General features: G+C 36.6%; 1 protein-coding gene and 1 non-coding gene across 7 annotated transcripts in view; both read right to left on the bottom strand.

Annotated features, from left to right (window-relative positions):
* GPC5 (glypican 5) overlaps positions 1-22,021 on the bottom strand; it is a 1,584,132-nt gene that overhangs the window by 620,851 nt on the left and 941,260 nt on the right. Inside the window, exon 9 of one of the 6 annotated variants that reach the window (XM_059892045.1) lies at positions 10,122-11,866. The gene's annotated coding sequence lies outside the window, so the exon portion shown is untranslated. 6 annotated transcript variants of the gene reach the window in all.
* On the bottom strand, positions 15,427-15,483 carry MIR2285CW-1 (microRNA mir-2285cw-1). The gene has a single exon (NR_162371.1). It is a non-coding gene; the product is annotated as a microRNA mir-2285cw-1 (primary transcript).

The raw sequence follows: 22,021 nt of genomic DNA, 5'->3' as shown, positions 1-22,021 counted from the left end.
AATGTAGAAGAATTGAAATAGAGTGTATTTACCAGCAAGAAATGGTTAATGAAGAATAATGAGAAAATATCCAATCTAGCTAAAAGAGAAATATAAATGAGGACAACAAAACATCACTTACTCCAATCAAGAGTTAATATTAAAATATATATATATATATATGGCAAAGGTATGCTCCCATACAATTACATAAAGACTGAAAACTGATGCAATTTTTAAGCTATTTAATAGTTTTTTAAAAATACATGCTATATGTCTAAAATTTCAGAAATAAAAAACAGTGAAAGAAGAAAGCAAATAGTCATTTAAAATTCTACCTAGAAATAGCCATTAAAATTTGGCAAACATTACAGACTACTTTTTATGCATGTAATCAGATAAAAATAATTAAAAAATCAATCACATTATACACAATTTCAAAGTAAAAGTACTTAACTTCACTTTCCTTGAAATTAGCAAAGAATAAAATGGTCTTGAAGTTGAAGAAATTGCTGGATATCTAGTAAAAGTTTCTTTGGAGCAAGTTATATTATATTTAAGAGATTTATCCAAGTTAAAAAGATAAGAAAAAAATATAATCAACTAGAAAAAAAATAAGCAAGATTGAATTTATACAAAGTATCTCCTCTGACCATAATGAACTGAAGCAATAACTGAAAGAAAACTAGATAACTCAAAGAAAGATATGTGGAAACTGAACAGTACACTCTTAAACAGACAATGGGTCTGTAGTAGATTGTTAGGGATTCCATAACAAAGTACTGCAGGCTGAGAAGCTTAAATAAATTGCTTTCTCATACTCTTGGAGGCTAGAGTTTCTTTTGAAGGACTCTCTCTGCCTTGGAAACAGCCATCTTCAGTCTGCACAAGATATTCCTCCCATGTGTTGGTGTCCTAATATCTTCTCATAAGAGTACAAGTCACACTGGATTACAGACCATCCAAATGATCTCATTTTACCTTAATCTACCTCTTCAAAGGCCTTATCTCCCAACAGTAACATCATAGAGTTCTAGAGTTAGGACTTCGACATGCAAATTTTGGAGAAATCCAATTCAGCTCACAATAATGTCAAAGAATAAATAATTAGGAAAATTAAAAAATACTTTGAGATGAACGAAAACAAACACAGCATACCAAAACTTATGGAATGCCACAAACTAAGTGCTCAAAGGGAAATGTACAATTGTCAACAGCCATATTAAAAAAGACAGACCTCAAACCAATAACCCAAATTTACATCTTAAGGAACTAGAAGAGCAGACTAAACCCAGAGTTAGCAGAAGAAAGGAGCTAAGCTTAGGAAAGAGAGAATATATAACAAAACCAATATTGGTTCTTTGAAAGAATCAACAAAGTTAAGGAACCTTTAGTTAGGTGAGTAAGGAAAGACACAACTAAAATAAACAATAAAAGTGGGGCATACTATCAACTTTATAGAAACAGGATTTTAAGAAAATGCTATGAACAATCATACTGACAGGATGTTAGGTCTAGACAAAAATGGATAAATTCTTAGAAACATACAAATCACTAGCTTTGTCTCACCTGACCTTCCCCCAAAAAACAGACACTGTGTGGACCTATAACAAATAAAGAGGCTGAATAAATAATTAAAAACCTACTGACAAGTAAATCCAAGACTAGATGGCTTCACTGGCGAATTCTACCAAACTTTTTAAATAATTAAAACTAACTCTTCTCAACTCAGACTTCTCAAAAAAAAATGAGAGGAAACACTGCCTATGATAATCAATCAGGCCAGAATCACCCAGATAATCAAAGTCAATATAAATACCACAAGAAAACCAAAAACTACAGACCAGTACTTTTTCTGAATACAGATACAAAACTGTTCAGTTCAGTTCAGTCGCTCAGTGGTGTCGGACTCTTTGCGACCCCATGAATCACAGCACGCCAGGCCTCCCTGTCCATCACCAACTCCCGGACTTCACCCAGACTCACGTCCATCGAGTCGGTAATGCCATCCAGCCATCTCATCCTCTGTTGTCCCCTTCTCCTTTTGCCCCCAATCCCTCCCAGCATCAGAGTCTTTTCCAATGAGTCAGCTCTTCGCATGAGGTGGCCAAAGTACTGGAGTTTCAGCTTTAGCATCATTCCTTCCAAAGAAATCCCAGGGCTGATCTCCTTCAGAATGGACTGGTTGGATCTCCTTGCAGTCCAAGGGACTCTCAGGAGTCTTCTCCAACACCACAGTTCAAAAGCATCAATTCTTCGGCGCTCAGCCTTCTTCACAGTCCAACTGTCACATCCATACATGACCACAGGAAAAACCATAGCCTTGACTAGACGGACCTTTGTTGGCAAAGTAATGTCTCTGCTTTTGAATATGCTATGTAGGTTGGTCATAACTTTCCTTCCAAGGAGTAAGCGTCTTTTAACACTAGAAAACCAAATCTAGCAGCACATTTAATGGATCATACACTATGACCAAGTGGGATTTATCCCAGGAATGCAAGAATATTTCTATTTAAAATTAGAAAATTAACCAATGTAGTACACCATATTTACAGAACAAAGGAAACAATAAATATGATCATCTTATCAGATTCAGAAAAGGTGGTTAACAAAATTCAGTAACCATTCATGACAAAACCTCACAGCATATCCAGTGGTGAAGGACTGAAAGCTCAGTTTCTAAGATTAGGAACAAGAAAGATTCTCACTTTTACCACCAATATGCAACACTTTACTTGAAGTCCTATCTAGAGTAATTAAACAAGAAAAACTAATAAAAGACACCCAAATTGGAAAATAAGTGAAAGCATCTTTATTTGCAGAAGGCATAGTACTTTACAAAGAAGTAATACTTTTATACTTTAAAAAATAAAAGTGTAATATTTGCATTTGCCCTTTTTTTTTAAAAGCAATAGGATCTTTGGCTCAAACTAGATAGATGTATTCTGAAATTCTAGTTTCTTTCTAAAATAAAAACTTATTTTTACTTAGGATTCATCTGTTTATGCTGGATGTTACTAGTTTTAATCAAATAGTATTTAGAGACATACTACAAATACGTGACTATTTTTCTTGTGTCTAAAAACCATCAAGCCAGGGTTCACAGTATAACCCTCTAATATCCATATTATTTGTGTAGCAGTTGTTCATGGATTACCTTTTAAATGGATACTTCTCATAAAGAGAATTTGAGAAAATTGGTCTGCAATGCCATTTTTATGATCCAAATTTTCTATCTCAGTTTTTGAACATAAAAATTTTTGACCATTTAATTTTACAATAGCCAAGTTAGCTGCCATAAAAAACTAAAACTAAAATCTACACATTGAATTTTAATGTATTCTCAACATGTCTTACTAAGTATTATTAGCAACAGGGAACAATGAATCATTAATTTACATGTATTCTGGAACTTGGAGACGTATTTTCAGCATTCAGGCAAAATAATAAGTGATGTATAATCTTTGCTTTTCTGATCATATGCCATCCTAATGTTTGATCATTCTTGAACATAAGCCCTAGCTGTTATTAGGCACCAAATAAAAATACAATTGTATTTCTTATAAAATTATCCAAATCTTTTTCTTGTTTCTTTAGAATAAACATAAAATGATTAATTTGACCTGCGATGCAACTTAAAATTCATTTCTGTGTTTCCCATGAAATCTCATTGCAATCACTGACTTTGCCTTCCTCTTTGTTGCCCAAGGACACTAAAGCTGTTAAAGTGTTTCCAGACCCATGGTGCATGTCTGTTCTCCACACCCTTGAAAAAAATCAAGAGTTGGGTAAAATGAAAAAGAGTTGTGAAATTATTTCTGTTATTTTAATAATAATAAGGAAAAGGGCAAAAGTTGAAAGAGTGAATCAATCAGGCGTAATTGAAACTAATCCCCATGTTGTAAGCCACAGAATGTTGCTTTAGCATTTCCTATAAAGTAAAAAAAAAAAAAAAAAAAGGACCAAAAGTTGTGTTTACTCTTCATACTTACACTGTACCAAAATGAAGCTGCAAATATACATCTTAGTCTGAATGAGTAAAATTCTACTTCCTTCATCATTTGTAATTTTCTGTGACCTTTACACTAAAATGTTTATCACATAATGCTTTCAATTCTGAAAAAAGATGTTAATTTATGGCCATGGTAATAAACATAACCTATAGTGAGTCACTCTAAGTCTACTGGCTCGCCGCATCTTGGGATATTTTCTAGTAACCCAAAGCCACTAATTCTGATGAAATAATTCATAGAGCAAAAAATAGTGCAAACATTCCTTGCAATGTGTTCTGAAACCTGGAAGGTAACTGAAATAATAAAAACAAGGACAGATATCTAGCACGCATGAGTACTGTTTTTTCCTAAGAACTCAGGAAAATATAATGGTCAGCTTAATGCTGAATTATTTCTGGTTCTGATTTTTAAATACGGATCAATATTGTGGGGATTTGAATCTTTTAACGGTAGTACTAATACAACAGCAGCAAAGAAAAATTTTCTTGTCAGAGAATACATTAGCTTTCAAAGGAAAAACCAAGATAACCTATGAAAAATTGCGATTTTAGAGGGTAAAACGAAGCATAATGGCTAAACAAAACATTCTGAAGAAAAGTAGAATGATTAGGTGCACTGTGGATCACAAATTATTGCACTTTAATTTTTAAATGAGCTTAGACATCTGTGAAATTTAAACCCCAGGGCCAGTGATTTGTGTGGCATGGTGTTACAAAAGGAACAAAGCTTTGACATGCAAATTTCAGCTTTATGTTGCATCAGCAAGGGTAACCTTGCAAACAACCTTCACACACACACTGGAAGCTGAGTGATGCCTCCCATATGGATCCATTCTTCCCTTCCCCTTCCCAACTGAGTTGACAGCAATTCTCAGTTCATTTTCTAAACAGACTGATAAAAGCTATACTAGGCCTGTACCTGTTATTAACCTCCCTTGTACTATTATTACTCATAGTGGTTTTTCCCCCCCTCTGAGATAGCAGCTAAATGCAGAAGCTGATCTTTGCATATGGTGGGCTATTACCCCCCAAGAAGAACTGCAAATGTCAACCTATTATTGGGTCATTAATGTCAGGTCATGATATTTCAGAGTTTGATGTTTTTAACCTTTATAGACATTAACCCACATACAATACACTTTTGAAAAGAGTTTATTTATCCTTGGAAACAGTGGATGCATGCTCCAGGAATATTGTTCTGTAATATTAGGGACTGTATATATGGCAAGAACCATTAAGTATATTTATGTAACCACCTCTTCAGCTTAATTTGGCCCTTCATCTATTACTTTAGAGGAATCAAAAACATGGATGAAAGAAATGTTCAGATGTCTGATAGGAGATAGAATCACTCTGCAATTCTGACTGACAACGTTTAGACAAAATTTGCAAAGATGATATTAATCTTTTCATTGGAAGTCAAAATTGTTTCCTGTCATAAAATTCAATGAAGTCAATTTCAGTACATGAAGTAGTTTTAGAGTATACCGTTAAAGTCATAATTCAAGAGGGTGAGGAAAATCTAGGATGAAATCATTTAAGTAGGAGATTTTATACATAGCTACAGCAATGCTCACCTTGCTCTGGATACATATCAGCATGATGCAGATTCAAAATACAAGAAAAACAAATGCAGGGCACATCACATGCATACTTTAAAAATACCAGAAGTACTTTTTCTGATTCCCTATATTTTAGCTTAACTGGCCACATCTTCTAACAATATTTTGAAAACTGATATAACAATGGAGAGTAAGAAAGGAAAGGATCAATCAGAAGAAAAAACATGAACATGGTGACACAAATTCATTGTCTTATGCTTAGAGGAAGGGGTTTTCTCATATTTCTGTAATCAAGCATCCATGTAAACCATTTTTTCATTGAATAAATCATTCACTGGGAGGCTATTATTTCAGTACCTATTAAGCGCTACCACAGCTCTGGGCCCACTGTGGTGGACAGATGCTAAGAGGGCCTCCATGATCCCTGCCTCATGTAATCTCTCCCCTGGAGTGTGAACAGACCTATGGCTTGCTTCTGTGTAACAGGATGTGGCAAAGGTGATGAGATATAACTTTTATAGTGCTGTAGCCTAAGAGTGTAATTTGCCATCCTGCTAACACACTCTCTCTGTTGTCGCATCAGTCTGCCAGCTTTGAAGAAACAAGCAGCCTCTGGGGAGAGGGTCACAGAACAAGAACCAACTGAATTCTGTCAACAATTCTATGAGCTTGGAAGCTGATTCTTCCTCATCTTAGCCTTTAATGAGACTCCTACCTGACACCTGGTTTGATAATTTGGACACCTGATTGATGCAAAGAGCCGACTCTTCGGAAAAGACCCTGATGCTGGGAAAGACTGCACGCAAAAGGACAAGGGAATGGCAGGGGGTGAAATGGTAGGAGGACATCATTGACTCAACGAACACGAGTCTGAGCAAACTTCAGGAGATTGTCAAGGACAGGCAAGTCTGGAGTGCTGCAGTCTGTGGGGTTGCAAAGAGTCGGACATGACTGAGTGACTGAACAACTGACTGACTTCTTGGTTATGACCTTACGAGAGATTTCCAAGTAGATATTCGGTTAAGCTACACTTAGACTCTTGACCTACAGAAACTGTGAGGTAATACATTTGCTCTTTAAAGCTGCTAAATGTATGTTAATTTGTTATGTAACAACAGATAACTAATAGACCTAAGGATGTGATAATGAATGTAACCATTAATCGTTGCTATTTTTCAGGAATGTTGTATGGTCCATGGGTGGAGGAGCACACAGTCTAATACAGCCTGATGAACACTGGCTCTGATAGGAAAGGTGACTAAGCTTCAACTCTAGGGACGCAAACCCAGAACCAAACCAGGTCCTGAGGTGGGAGGAAAGGATCAGAGAGAAGTAGCAGTTAAGACTTGAAGGACGAGTATCAGCTGCTCAGGAGAAGGGGGTCATGTCTGTGTGCACCATGGGAAGGAAGTAGGGTAGGCCTGGCAAAGGACATGGTGTAGGAAAACAGAGGGGAAGGTGAGACGCAGTATGACCCAATCAACACATCTGGCGTGATGGACATGAGGCCAGGAATAGTAAGAGATGAAGATAAAGAATTAAACTGAGACCAGATCATGAAAAGCCATGTGACTCATGTTTATGATAAAAGCCTTGTCTACACTGAAATTCTAAGGGTCATAAATCATTACAGGATTCTGCAGAAATATATGTAAGAAATATATCTTACAAAGTACTATCTAGTTGTTTTCATAAAATATAATTTTCACTGCATCTATTGAGATAATCATATGGTTTTTATTTTTCAATTTGTTAATGTGGTGTATTACATTGATTGATTTGTGGATATTGAAGAATCCTTGCATCCCTGGGATAAAGCCCACTTGGTCATGGTGTATGATCTTTTTAATGTGTTGTTGGATTCTGATTGCTAGAATTTTGTTAAGGATTTTTGCATCTATGTTCATCAGTGATATTGGCCTGTAGTTTTCTTTTTTTGTGGGATCTTTGTCAGGTTTTCGTATTAGGGTGATGGTGGCCTCATAGAATGAGTTTGGAAGTTTACCTTCCTCTGAAATTTTCTGGAAGAGTTTGAGCAGGATAGGTGTTAACTCTTCTCTAAATTTTTGGTAGAATTCAGCTGTGAAGCCATCTGGACCTGGGCTTTTGTTTGCTGGAAGATTTTTGATTACAGTTTCAATTTCCGTGCTTGTGATGGGTCTGTTAAGATTTTCTATTTCTTCCTGGTCCAGTTTGGGAAAGTTGTACTTTTCTAAGAATTTGTCCATTTCTTCCACGTTGTCCATTTTATTGGCATATAATTGTTGATAGTAGTCTCTTATGATCCTTTGTATTTCTATGTTGTCTGTTGTGATCTCTCCATTTTCGTTTCTAATTTTATTGATTTGATTTTTCTCCCTTTGTTTCTTGATGAGTCTGGCTAATGGTTTGTCAATTTTATTTATCCTTTCAAAGAACCAGCTTTTGGTTTTGTTGATTTTTGCTATGGTCTCTTTTGTTTCTTTTGCATTTACTTCTGCTCTAATTTTTAAGATTTCTTTCCTTCTACTAACCCTGGGGTTCTTCATGCAGAGAAAGCCTTTGACAAAATTCCACATCCATTTATGATAAAAACTCTCCAGAAAGCAGGAATAGAAGGAACATATCTCAACATAATAAAAGCTACATATGACAAACCCACAGCAAACATTATCCTCAATGGTGAAAAATTGAAAGCATTTCCTCTAAAGACAGGAACAAGACAAGGGTGCTCACTTTCACCATTACTATTCAACATAGTTTTGGAAGTTTTGGCCACAGCAATCAGAGCAGAAAAAGAAATAAAAGGAATCCAAATTGGAAAAGAAGAAGTAAAACTCTCACTGTTTGCAGATGACATGATCCTCTACATAGAAAACCCTAAAGACTCCACCAGAAAATTACTAGAACTAATCAATGACTATAGTAAAGTTGCAGGATATAAAATCAATACACAGAAATCCCTTGCATTCCTATACACTAATAATGAGAAAAGAGAAAGAGAAATTAAGGAAACAATTCCATTCACCATTGCAACGGAAAGAATAAAATACTTAGGAATATATCTACCTAAAGAAACTAAAGACCTATACATAGAAAACTATAAAACACTAGTGAAAGAAATCAAAGAGGACACTAATAGATGGAGAAATATACCATGTTCATGGATTGGAAGAATCAATATAGTGAAAATGAGTATACTACCCAAAGCAATTTATAGATTCAATGCAATCCCTATCAAGCTACCAACAGTATTCTTCACAGAGCTAGAACAAATAATTTCACAATTTGTATGGAAAGACAAAAAACCTCGAATAGCCAAAGCAATCTTGAGAAAGAAGAATGGAACTGGAGGAAACTATAAACAAGGTGAAAAGACAGCCTTCAGAATGGGAGAGAATAATAGCAAATGAAGCAATTGACAAATAACTAATCTCAAAAATATACAAGCAACTCCTGCAGCTCAATTCCAGAAAAATAAACCACCCAATCAAAAAATGGGCCAAAGAACTAAATAGACATTTCTCCAAAGAAGACATACAGATGGCTAACAAACACATGAAAAGATGCTCAACATCACTCATTATCAGAGAAATGCAAATCAAAACCACTATGAGGTACCATTTCACGCCAGTCACAATGGCTGCGATCCAAAAGTCTACAAGCAATAAATGCTGGAGAGGGTGTGGAGAAAAGGGAACCCTCTTACACTGTTGGTGGGAATGCAAACTAGTACAGCCACTATGGAGAACAGTGTGGAGATTCCTTAAAAAACTGGAAATAGAACTGCCTTATGATCCAGCAATCCCATTGCTGGGCATACGCACTGAGGAAACCAGAAGGGAAAGAGACACGTGTACCCCAATGTTCATCGCAGCACTGTTTATAATAGCCAGGACATGGAAGCAACCTAGATGTCCATCAGCAGATGAATGGATAAGAAAGCAGTGGTACATATACACAATGGAGTATTACTCAGCCATTAAAAAGAATACATTTGAATCAGTTCTAATGAGGTGGATGAAACTGGAGCCTATTATACAGAGTGAAGTAAGCCAGAAAGAAAAACACCAATACAGTATACTAACGCATATATATGGAATTTAGAAAGATGGTAACAATAACCCTGTGTACGAGACAGCAAAAGAGACACTGATGTATAGAACAGTCTTATGGACTCTGTGGGAGAGGGAGAGGGTGGGAAGATTTGGGAGAATGGCATTGAAACATGTAAAATATCACGTATGAAATGAGTTGCCAGTCCAGGTTCGATGTACGATACTGGATGCTTGGGGCTGGTGCACTGGGACGACCCAGAGGGATGGTACGGGGAGGGAGGAGGGAGGAGGGTTCAGGATGGGGAACACATGTATGCCTGTGGTGGATTCATTTTGATATTTGGCAAAACTAATACAATTATGTAAAGTTTAAAAAAAAATAAACAAATGGAAAACTCATCATGGAAAAAAATAAAATTACAGGACATAATCTTGTGAAAAAAATATATATATAATTTTCAAAGAGTTTAAAATGTGAATATATGGTCAAAGATTAATTCGGAAAATACATGCCAAACTTATTTAATAAGCGAGTTAAGTAAAAAAAACAAATTGTGTCAAATTTTGAGAGAATTTTTAATGAGAATTTGAGTTAGATGTATATTCTCAACTGGACAAAATTATTTGCATTAGTGTAGATAGGAATCTCAGGCTTTGTATCAGTTTTCTACAAGTTGATCTCAACTCCTGCAGAGTTGTGAAAGAACCTGATCACTTAAATACACACCCTTATATAATCTCTTACATCACTGAGGAACTCCAGGAGGGTTCCCTAGATTAGGTTCAGCAATTCACTGAAGGGCCTGACACAGGCGTCATTTTGCCTATTTGTAAGTACTGAATTGTGTTTCTTTGTGTATTGCGTATCACCCTCTTATTTCATCTCTGATTGTTCCCTACGAATTAAATACTTGGGTCACCACCATTTTCCCTGAAACTTAAATTTATTGATTCTTTTTCTCCTAGCACTTAAATTCACAGAGAAATCTGAACTTCTTTGTCAAACGGCTTTATCTTTGTGAGAAACTTTTACCATTTTGTAACATGTCTTTGATTTTCTAAAAGGATATATAATTAAATATCTTAACAGAGCTTGTCTAAGGAGGTGAAACTCCTTTTGTTATTCTGACTGGAACAACAAATCATCTTCATTTTACACATGGTTCTCTTTTGCTGTTGCTGTTTTAATAGAATGACAATTGCTAACATTTATTCTGCACTTATCTGTAAAAGCATTAGGGTAAATACCTTACATTCCTTATCTCTATAAAAACCTCACAAAATTCAGAAGATATTGTTCTAATCACTGTTTTACAAATGAGAAAATTTGATGCACAAAGAGGTCATTTTGCTCAAGGCCACATAGCTAACAAGCATTGGGATTAGCAGTAGACTCAAATTGACCAGTCCCATCAGTCGCACTTTGACAAGTATAAAATCATCATTCAGTGATTGATTGAACACACAGTTACAGGATTCTGACAACATCCGGGCATGGTGCTGGACACTGGGAATACTGTGCTAAACAAGATAAATGTTACAGTCCAGAAGACTAAATGTTATTTTAAGTTTAAATTAAAGCAAACATTGTGATTAGAAAGAAACCAGAGCAATATGACAAAGCCCTGTTTTCAAGTGAATAACCACCATCCAATTCCTGGAGACACCCCGGGGAGTACCTCTGGCCCCAGGATTCCTGCCAGGTAAGCACTTTAATTCTGCTCTCACCACGTCAGCACTGCTTTACTCATTCATCTTCTGTTTCCTAACTATATTTTTACTGCAATCTGGCTTTCTGTTCCTCTCAACCCAGGACCATGCTGTCCCCAGCAACCTACCAAGGATGTCAAATTGCTTTCTAAAGTGTTCTATGTGCTCTGTAGGAAACCATGTATAGAAGTGTGTTTTCTTTTGAGTCACACAGATTCCAATTCCTCCAGTCTGCTCTGCAATATATTCTCTTAAGCCCCATGGTGTTGGATTTCATTACTTTTCTCATCTTCCACAAGGAGGGAGTCAGACAACATTGGCATCTTCCCTTGGCTTTGATCAGTGACCACACAGGTCTCAGGCTTAGGACGATGGCCCTGTCACAGCATGTGGCATGGCAGACAGCTTGCTCTTCCCAATGCCATTCCCCTGGCGATCCTGGGCTATGCAGGGGGGCTGGCTTCTTGTGTCCCAGTCTGGTCCTCTGACAAGTGAGTAGGATACACTCTGGCTGGGAGGTCTAAGAGTACCATCTTTGCACTGTATTTCAGACAGACAGGCCAATTCTATAAGTAAACAAGGACATTTTTACAGATGGTTAGGTCATAGGCAGTGTTTGCAAGGTAGCTTCAATGGAGAGTAGGCTGGCTTTCAGTCTGTACTCTGTACTAATGTGATGCCCCCTTTTCCCTTTCCATCTTATCTTCCTTCTTTCCTTCCTTCCTTGGCTTCTCATACTTTGGTAAAAATCTTTGGGAGAAGTGTATTGGGATCAACTATTCTCAGTGCATATTACATAGAAAATAATTTATTCTAATGTGAAGCCTGACCAGTTTCAAAACTTCATCAATGTATCAGGTGTATTTAGGGAACCAGGATTCGAGTGCCCCATCTCCAGGCTTCTACTGGCTGAACAGTGAACAGATTTGGCACCCAGAATGGAGGGGAAGCAGGTTGGTCAAATAAGACCTGAGAACCCCTGTAAAATCAGCTGACTGATCATCTCCCATCTTACTATTATAACATGTAGTGTTGCTGATTTGACAATTTATGTATAATCTTGTCTTTCATGTTAATTTTTAGTTTATTTTACAGTCATCATATTACTACCAAAGAAACATTACCCAGACTGTATGTGTCTATATTTGAAGATAAGAAGAAACCATGTTTTCATGGTCTTCATTCATCAACTGACCTAGTCACATATACTAAGACCTGCTGAACTGACTCAATCTTGCCATTTCTCTCTAGGGCTCTACCTTCTGCCTCTCTGCTCTCCACTCCTGAACCTTCACATCCCCAACCCCAGATTCCCATCATTCAGGGGAACATCATTATGCCTTGTGCTCAGTCACTTAATCATGTCCAACTCTTTGCAATCCCATGGACTGTAGTCTGTCAGGCTCCACTGTCCATGGAATTTTCAAAGGAAGAATACTGAAGCTGGCTGCCATTTCCTACTCCAGGGGTGCCTACCTTCTTATTAAACTTATAAATGCTTTGAGAGCAGGATGACTTAGAAAGCTCTCTTTTCATTTTATTTATGACCTATTGCATTGTATTCCTATGGCATTCTATCTTTGTCATCAATTTCTTTCTCTCTCATAAATATGGTTTTAACAGCTAACTTTATAAACAACAATGTATATCACTATTTAAGATAGCTGTCTGTGATTTATGGAAAACACATGTTTCAAGGGAGGTAACAAGTAAGGTACAATCATAAAAGAGTAAGGTTAGAAACAGACTGTCCATCTATCATGATCCCTGGGAAAATATTTTTGCTCAAAGTGACAAGTTGCTCCCATTCTAAACTTGGTTTAAATGTGAAGCCAAACATGCCCGCACAACATGTTTTATTTCTCTCCAAAATGTCACTTTTGGTGAACCACGGTAGATGCAGTCACCCTGGCATTTCACTGTACAGAAAGGTGCTTCAATATTGTTCACAGACAAAGCAGGGGTCAAGCATTTGTCTCAAAGTCCTGGGGCTCCAGGGAATTGGGTTCTAAATAGTTTCTATGGGTGCCCTGGAAACTACAGTGTACATCAAAATGAGAGGTCAGCTCCCAAGTTCCCTGGGGAGACCACAGCAAACATAAACACTTTTGAAGGCGGTACATTTAAACATGCAGCAGTAATATGTACAAATGACCCATAAGCCAATGGAGCTAAAATAGCTCTTTCTTAAATCAAATAAAGAACACAAGACTATGAATTACAAGTATGCATAATACAGGTCCAGGAATGTTAGCTACACAAATGTTAACATTTTAGAAAATATATATTATGTACATTTTTAAAGGAATTTAGTTTTGTGATTTGCTCAGAATATTTAAAGAACTGAGTTCAGAATTTTCATGCGAGATTTGCTCAATAAGAAAATCAATGTATAATACCAAAGATATTTCACATCTTCATGTGATGTACAGTTTACATCACTGGTTAGTGTCTAATGAGTATTTGACAAATGTCCACATTTTTTAGAAATATGGGAATATCCATTAACCTCATCAAGTATTTAAAATATATTTTATGGTATTATCAACAGACTTCTGTAACTGTAGTCAAATGGTTTTATCACTTTCTCTTCAGGGTCTCTTTTCCTGTCACTGGAATGTATGACTGTGGACACAGAAGAGCTTCCTCCTTCCTCACCTCACCCTTACCTGAAACACAATTACCAAGTGGGTCTGACATGCAGTCAGAAAAGCACAAAGGTCTGCAGGTGGCAAACAAACATTCAGGGGATGTAACTATAAGTTACTTGAGTGAAGCTACGTTTGGGTAAGAACACTTAGGAGAAATGCAGATAACAAAAAAGTACTAAAAATCAATGATCCAAACCAGGGCTCTTTGAGAAAGCGAAAAAAAAAAAAAAAGAAAAAACAAACTACAAAATTCTACTCTAACTTGGTCAACTCCTGTGTCCCACAAGACACAAAGACTCAAGTACTGTATGGAGTCAGGCTTTCTGGCAAGGGAATTCTTCACAGAATTTATCTATATAACTTTATATTCACTTATGTAACTAGTCAGTCAAGATGGCAACACGAAATATCTATGCCTTATATAAACTTTTTTTCAAAGACCAAGAGAAACAACTATATTGTTATTTCTCCCTCTGACATATGCTGTTTCTTTTTTTTATTTTTTTTTAGGTGTATTGATTTTATTTTTTATTTTTTTTAATTTTATTTTATTTTTAAACTTTACAATATTGTATTAGTTTTACCCAACATCGAAATGAATCCGCCACAGGTATACCCGTGCTTCTTATAAGTCACTTTCCATAGTGTCTTACATCACTTATTTACTCTTATTTGCATGAACTTATTCTTATCACACTAGCTTGGGAGTTCTTTAAAACAAAATAATTTTTTGCATTCTCTATAGTTCTTAATACAATTTTTATATATAGCAGATACTCCATAAATATTTATGATGTTGAATATATTTTGAAGTATTTAGCCAAATGGAACAGCATAAGTTTTAGAGCAATAAAGTTTCAAGTCAATAAAATTAGACAATAATTCAGTGGTAATAGCTATGTGTCAGAAATATGATAAGCTAGGACTAAAAAGATGAATTCTTCCTTGTAAGAATTTAAATCTAAATCTAAGAGGAATTGGAATCTAGAAACAGAGGTGTAAACAAATAAACCTACTCTAATTAAGACAGTTTGACATGGAAACACAGTTGACAAATAGAAAATTACAACAGAATAGAGTACAGAAAGGAAGTCAGATATATAGCAATAGAAGTATTTCAATGCAGAGAAGAAATAATAGATTATTTAATGAATGGCACTTGGCAATTTACTGTATGACTTGAGAAAATAAAATAGCTGTATCACCTACTATAAGTAAATATTAGTCGCTCAGTTGTGTCCGACACTTTGTGACCCCATGACTGTAGCCCACCAGGCTCCCCTGTCCATAGGATTGTCCAGGCAAGAATACTGGAGTGGGTAGCCATTCCCTTCTCCAGGGGATCTTCCTGACCCAGGGATCAAACCTGGGTCTCCTACATTGCAGGTAGATTCTTTACTGTCTGAGCCACCTAGTATACACATATATTTCAAATGTAGAAGGACTCCAGTATTAATGAATATATATTAGATTGGCCAAAAAGTTTGTCTGGGTTTTTCTAAGATGTTATAGAAAAACCTGAACTAACTTTTTGTCCAATCCAACATTTTATTTTGAATAATTTTTATATTCTTTAGTACAGACCTTGGAAAAAACCCACAGCTGGGATTCTGCTGCTGCTGCTGCTGCTGCTGCTAAGTCACTTCAGTCGTGTCTGACTCTCTGCAACCCCAGAGACGGCAGCCCACCAGGCTCCCCCGTCCCTGGCATTCTCCAGGCAAGAACACTGGAGTGGGTTGCCATTGCCTTCTCTAATGCATGAAAGTGAAAAGTGAAAGTGAAGTCGCTCAGTTGTGTCTGACTCCTAGCGACCCCATGGACTGCAGCCTACCAGGCTCCTCCATCCATGGGATTTTCCAGGCAAGGGTACTGGAGTGAGTTGTCATTGCCTTCTCCAATGGGACTCTAGGTAAGCTCAAATCCTAGAACTCTATACAGTTAGAAAAAGCTCCTGGAGAAAACTACTCTTTCTAGTTAGAGAATCAGGAGGCAACCCCTGCAGGACAGACCTTGGAATTTCCCTGCTCTGCCCCAGGTGAGAGACAGCAATGAAGCAGCAACTCCCCCCATCCCCTTCCCTGGTTGGTACTAAAAGGGAACAACAGCAACAGTCCTTCAGAGAAGAGTCTTTTGATTCTGCCCATCTTATAGCTGTACAGCACCAGCAATCCAGTGGCCCACATCCCTCTTCCCTGCCATGGTTGAGACCCATGTGTGCAGGTCGGGGTTGAGTTTCCCTGCCCTACAAGTGAGCTTCAGTAGTGACACCACACCCCTGATGCAGAGGCAGCATGGCTGGCTGTGGCTGGATCAGCCCTGTAGGATTTTTTTCTCTCATCTTTTTGCCCACGTTGGGTCTCTTTGCGGGAAATTGTGCAATGCAGTGCAGAGGCCAAAGTCCCAACTTTTAAAGATGAACACACGGGGAAACCAGGGAAGAGGGGCAAGGACCATGGAGAGGAGAAAGCAGAAGAAAGGGATCTTTTACATTTGTACACTGAGTCCCAGTCCACTCTCAAATTGCAAGTACATGAATCCAACTAATTCAGACAGTAAAGATGTTCAGAACAAGTAGAGAGTGAGGCTAAATTACAGACTAGACCACAGTGGAATATATGTGGGGGCAGACAAGAATATAATGTGACTGGCCCAGAATATAATCTAAGCTTTTAAAAACAACAAGAAACAGAAAAATCTAAAAAATTATCAGGAAAAGACAAACAGATACCAATGTGGAGATGGCACAAATCCTACAAATAAGATATATACTTTTAAATAATTACTACAACCATGATTTATGAATAAAGGACAAACTGTTGCAATAAATGGAAACAGAGGTGTCAGCAATGAACTAAAGTTAAAAATTACGAATGAAGAGTTGGCCAAAAAGTTCATACAGGTTTTTTTATAGATGTTATGAAAAACCTAAATGAACTTTTTAGCCAATCCAATACGTGACATAAAAATTTTCCTTGAGTGCCTTAAAATTAGAATTGAGATGATAAAGGAAAAAGTGTACATGAAGATAGAGTAGCAGAAATCACCAAAAATGAATAAAAAATAGTGTAGAGGCTCAGAGGAAAAATATCAAAAGGTCTAAGATTTGTGGCATAAAAGAGGGCAAAAAGAAAAATTAGAACACAAAAAGTATTTGAAGAAATCATGGCAGAAACCTTCCCAATGTTGATGAAATACATAAATAAAAAGACCCAAACAACTAAGTAAACCTGAATTAGGTAAACTGAAAGATAAACATGACCAGATACATTAAATCAAACCACTGAAAACCAAAAATAAAGACATTTTTAAGGAAGCCAGAAATAAATGATATGTTACATTTGAAAGAGATGATGTATTACATTTTAAAAAGGGGAATTAAATGACTGTACATTTCTCATGAAAAACCAAAAATGTCAAAAGGCAGTGGAACAGTATTTTTAAAGTGCTAAAATGACAGACCCAGAATCATATCTAGCAGAAACACTCTTCAGAGATGAAGCCAAAGTAAAGATGATTTCAGTAGGAATAAAACTAAGGGAATTTGTCAATAGTAGCTCTGCTTTAAAAGAAATGCTGATGTAAGTTTTTCAGTGGAAGGGAAATAATAGAGGGACATATGAAATGTCAGGAATGAAGAAAGAGGAAAAGAAAGGAGAAAATGTTGATAAATAAAAAGACTTTTTGCCCTTTAATTTAAATATGCAACAGTGATGAAAGCAAAATTATAACACTGCTGTAGTTTTCACCAAAGCTGGATATAATACATATGAATGCTAATTCATAGAGGAAATTTAGGTAAAGTATATGATGATAAGATCTCTTGCTTGCACTTGAAGAGTTAAAATTCTAAGAATATAAAGATTATAATCCCTATAAAACACTAAATAAAACTATAAAAAGGTATCATTCTAACCAGTTGATACAATAAAATTTAAGAAAAATTCCAACAGTACAAAATACAGAGGGAAAAAGAAAATAGAAAACAAAAGAATGAAACTACTACTAATAAAATGCTAGACCTCATTCTAAATATAATACTTATGAAAAAGGTAAAAATCATAACAAAAGATACCAAACAAAACAAAGGATCTAAATATATGACTCCAACATTCACTTGAAATATGTCTATAAAATACCCACTTGAAGTATAATGGTATAGAAAGGTTAAAATTTAAATGATGGGACGAGAAACACCATGCTAACAAAAATCCAAGTAAAGTAGAATTGCTATATTAATATCATATAAAGAAGGCAAATGACCAGAGATAGATGGTCAATTACAATTGTTAAAGGGTTAGGTCACCAAGGAGACAAAGAAACTGTCTGTACCTAGCACTACAGCTGCAAAAATGTGGCAGGAAAAAACTAACAGAAATAAAAGAGAAACAAACTCACAGTTAAACTTGAGTGGTCAGTGCTAATTCATAGAACAGGTAGACAAAAAATTCAACAGGGATGTAGAAAAGTTGAACAATACAATCAATTAATTGGACCTAAGTGATACTTAGGGAACACTCCATCCTCAGTTAGCTGAGTACACATTCTTTTCCAGGGCACATGAAACATTTAAGATAGATCAGCTCCTTGGCACAACAAGTCTTATTTTTAATAGCAAACTGAAGACATACAAAGTTTGGTTTCTGATTATAAAAGTAGTAACTGAAAAAAATGAAATATGAAAAATCACAAATTATTCAAAAATTATAACATATCTAACTCATAAATCAAAGATGAAGTTTCAAGAGAAATTCAAAAACATTGTCTACTGAATTAAAATGGATACTGTTGGGAATACATCAAACTAAAAAAGCTTCTCTATGGCAAAAGAAATGATTAACAAAATGAAAAGGTAACCTGTGATATGGGAGAAAATATTTACAAATCATGTATCTGATAAAGGGTTGATATCCACAATATACAAGGAACTCACAGAACTCAAGAGCAGTTTAACAGTAAACAAACCAATTTAAAAAATGGGCAGAGAAGTTGAGTAGATATTTTTCCAAAGATATTCAAATGGCTAACAAGTACTTCAAAAGGTAATCAATATCACTAACCAGAGAAATGCAAATCAAATGCACAATGAGGTATCTCTCAATATCTGTTAAAATGGTTGTATTAAAAAGAGATAATAAATGTTGGCAAGTAAATGGAGAAAAAGCAACAGTACACTATTGGCAGAAATGTAAATTGGTACAAACACTGCAGAAAAGAGTATGGAGGTTTCCCAAAACATTAAAAATAGGACTACTGAATGACTCAGTAATTCTACTTTGGGGTCTAAATCCAAAATAAATAAATAAAATAACTAACAAAAGAGCCTCTTGATGAAAGTGAAAGAGGAGAGTGCAAAAGTTGGCTTTAAGCTCTACATTCAGAAAACAAAGATCATGGCATCCGGTCCCCTCACTTTATGGCAAATAGTTTGGGAAACAATGGAAACAGTGACACACTTTATTTTTTTTTGGCTCCAAAATCACTGCAGATGGTGACTGCAGCCATGAAATTAAAAGATGCTTACTCCTTGGAAGAAAAGCTATGACCAACCTAGAAAGCATATTAAAAAGCAGAGACATTACTTTGCCAACAAAGGTCCGTCTAGTCAAAGCTATGGTTTTTCCAGGGGTCATGTATGGATGTGAGAGTTGGACTATAAAGAAAGCTGAGTGCTGAAGAATTGATGCTTTTGAACTGTGGTGTTGGAGAAGACTCTTGAGAGTCCCTTGGACTCCAAGGAGATCCAACCAGTTCATCCTAAAGGAAATCAATCCTGAATATTCATCAGAAGGACTGATGCTGAAGCTGAAACTCCAATACTCTGGCCACCTGATGTGAAGAACGGACTCATTGGAAAAGACCCTGATGCTGGGAAAGATTAAGGGCAGGAGGAGAAGGGGACAACATGGATGGTTGGAGCAGAAGGATGAGATGGTTGGATGGCATCACCAACTCAATGGACATGAGTTTGAGTAAATTCCAGGAGTTGGTGATGGACAAGCCCTGGTGGGCTGCAGTCCGTGTGGTCGCAAAGAGTCAGACACAACTGAGCAACTGAACTGCACCCGCATGTTCACAATAGGCAAGGTGTATAATCAACCCAAATGACCACTGACAGATGAATAAAGAAAGTGTATTATATATATATATATATACACAATGGATTATTATTTAGCCATACAAAAGAAGGAAATTCTGTCATTTGTGCAACATGGATGGACTTTGAGGGCATTATGCTAAATTAAACAAAGACAAATACAGCATGGTATCATATATCTGCAACCAAAAAAAAAAAAAGGTGGGGGAGAATTCAAAGACAGAGTTGCAAAGTGGTAACTAGGGACTCAGGGATGAAAGAACTAGGGAGTGGTTTGGCAAAATAAAAAGAAAAAAGGTTAACAAATGATTTAATTTATATGTACATCTAAGTTAAAAAAAAAAAAAAAAACTCAGAAATGACATTGGTGATTTCTAGGAGCAGGGGGTTAAGAGTGGAGGAAAGGGGTGATGTTGGCCAAAGATGTATACTTCCAATAAGATAAATAACTTCTGGGAATCTCATGTACAACATGGTGTCTAGTTAGTAATGTATATTTGAATATTACTTAGAGGGCAGGATCTTAAAATATCCTACTTCCAAAAAGAAAAAAAATGTTTGTGTGAGGTTATCAGTTCAGTTCAGTTGCTCAGTCGTGTCCAACTCTTTCCGACCCCATGAATTGCTGCACGCCAGGCCTCCCTATCCATCACCAACTGCTGGAGTCTACCCAAACCCATGTCCATTGAGTCGGTGATGCCATCTCATCCTCTGTCATCCCCTTCTCCTCCTGCCCTCAATCTTTCCCAGCATCAGGGTCTTTTCAAATGAGTCAAATCTTTGCATCAGGTAGCCAAAGTATTGGAGCTTCAGCTTCAACATCAGTCCTTCCAATGAACACCCAGGACTGATCTCCTTTAGAATGGACTGGTTGGATCTCCATGCAGTCCAAGGGACTCTCAAGAGTCTTCTCCAACACCACAGTACAAAGCGTCAATTCTTCAGCGCTCAGCTTTCTTTATAGTCTAACTCTCACATCCATACCTGACTACTGGAAAAACCATAGCTTTGACTAGACGGACCTTTGTTGGCAAAGTAATGTCTCTGCTTTTCAATATGCTATCTAGGTTGGTCATAACTTTCCTGCCAAGGAGTAAGCATCTTTTAATTTCATGGCTGCAGTCACCATCTGCAGTGATTTTGGAGCCAAAAAAAAATAGTCTGTCACTGTTTCCATTGTTTCCCCATCTATTTGCCATGAAGTGATGGGAACAGATGCCATGATGAGGTAATAGTTAGCAAATATTTCTGTGGTCAGCATTTTATAATATATACATATATAATATCATACTACACCTTAATCTTATACAATATTACAGATCAATCATATCTCAATAGAAGTGGGAGAAAAAAAGAATAGTAAAAAGCTGTTAAAACTGTAACATAAAAATCGGCTATTTACAGCTAAACAGCTCAGTGGGACTTTAACCTTAAAAGTTTATGTTATAAAAGAAAAATCAGTAATTTAAATTCAAATTGAGAAACTCGAAAAGGAAGGGCAAACTGTGCCTATACCAAGCAGAATGAAGGTAATAATAAAGAGGAAATCTTAATAAAATTGAAAACAAAAATGGAAAAAAATCATTGAAATAAGATTCTTCAAAATCAGTCACCTGGTAATTGACATTGATCAACTTCCAGCCATTTGACTACACAGTAAAAGGAAGAGCATGTATGCTTAGTCACTCAGTCTTGTCCAACTTTGCAACCCCCGTGGACTGGCTTCTCTGTCTATGGGACTCTCTAGGCAAGAATACTGGAGTGGGTAGCCACTTTCTTCTCCAGGGGAACTTCCTGACCCAGGAATCAAACCCAGGCCTCCTGCATTGCAGGCAGATTCTTTATTGTCTGAGCCACCAGGGAAGCCCCAAAGGAGGAGCAGAAGCTAGTTGTGGATATTGACAAATGAGAGGGTATCACTATTCACCATGCAGAAATTAAAGAAAAACAGAATATGAAGAATCATTTTATGCCCA

Source organism: Bos taurus, chromosome 12 (assembly GCF_002263795.3).
Source record: "Bos taurus isolate L1 Dominette 01449 registration number 42190680 breed Hereford chromosome 12, ARS-UCD2.0, whole genome shotgun sequence".
NCBI classification, from domain to species: domain Eukaryota; kingdom Metazoa; phylum Chordata; class Mammalia; order Artiodactyla; family Bovidae; genus Bos; species Bos taurus.
This window is presented reverse-complemented; position numbering and strand designations above follow the sequence as displayed.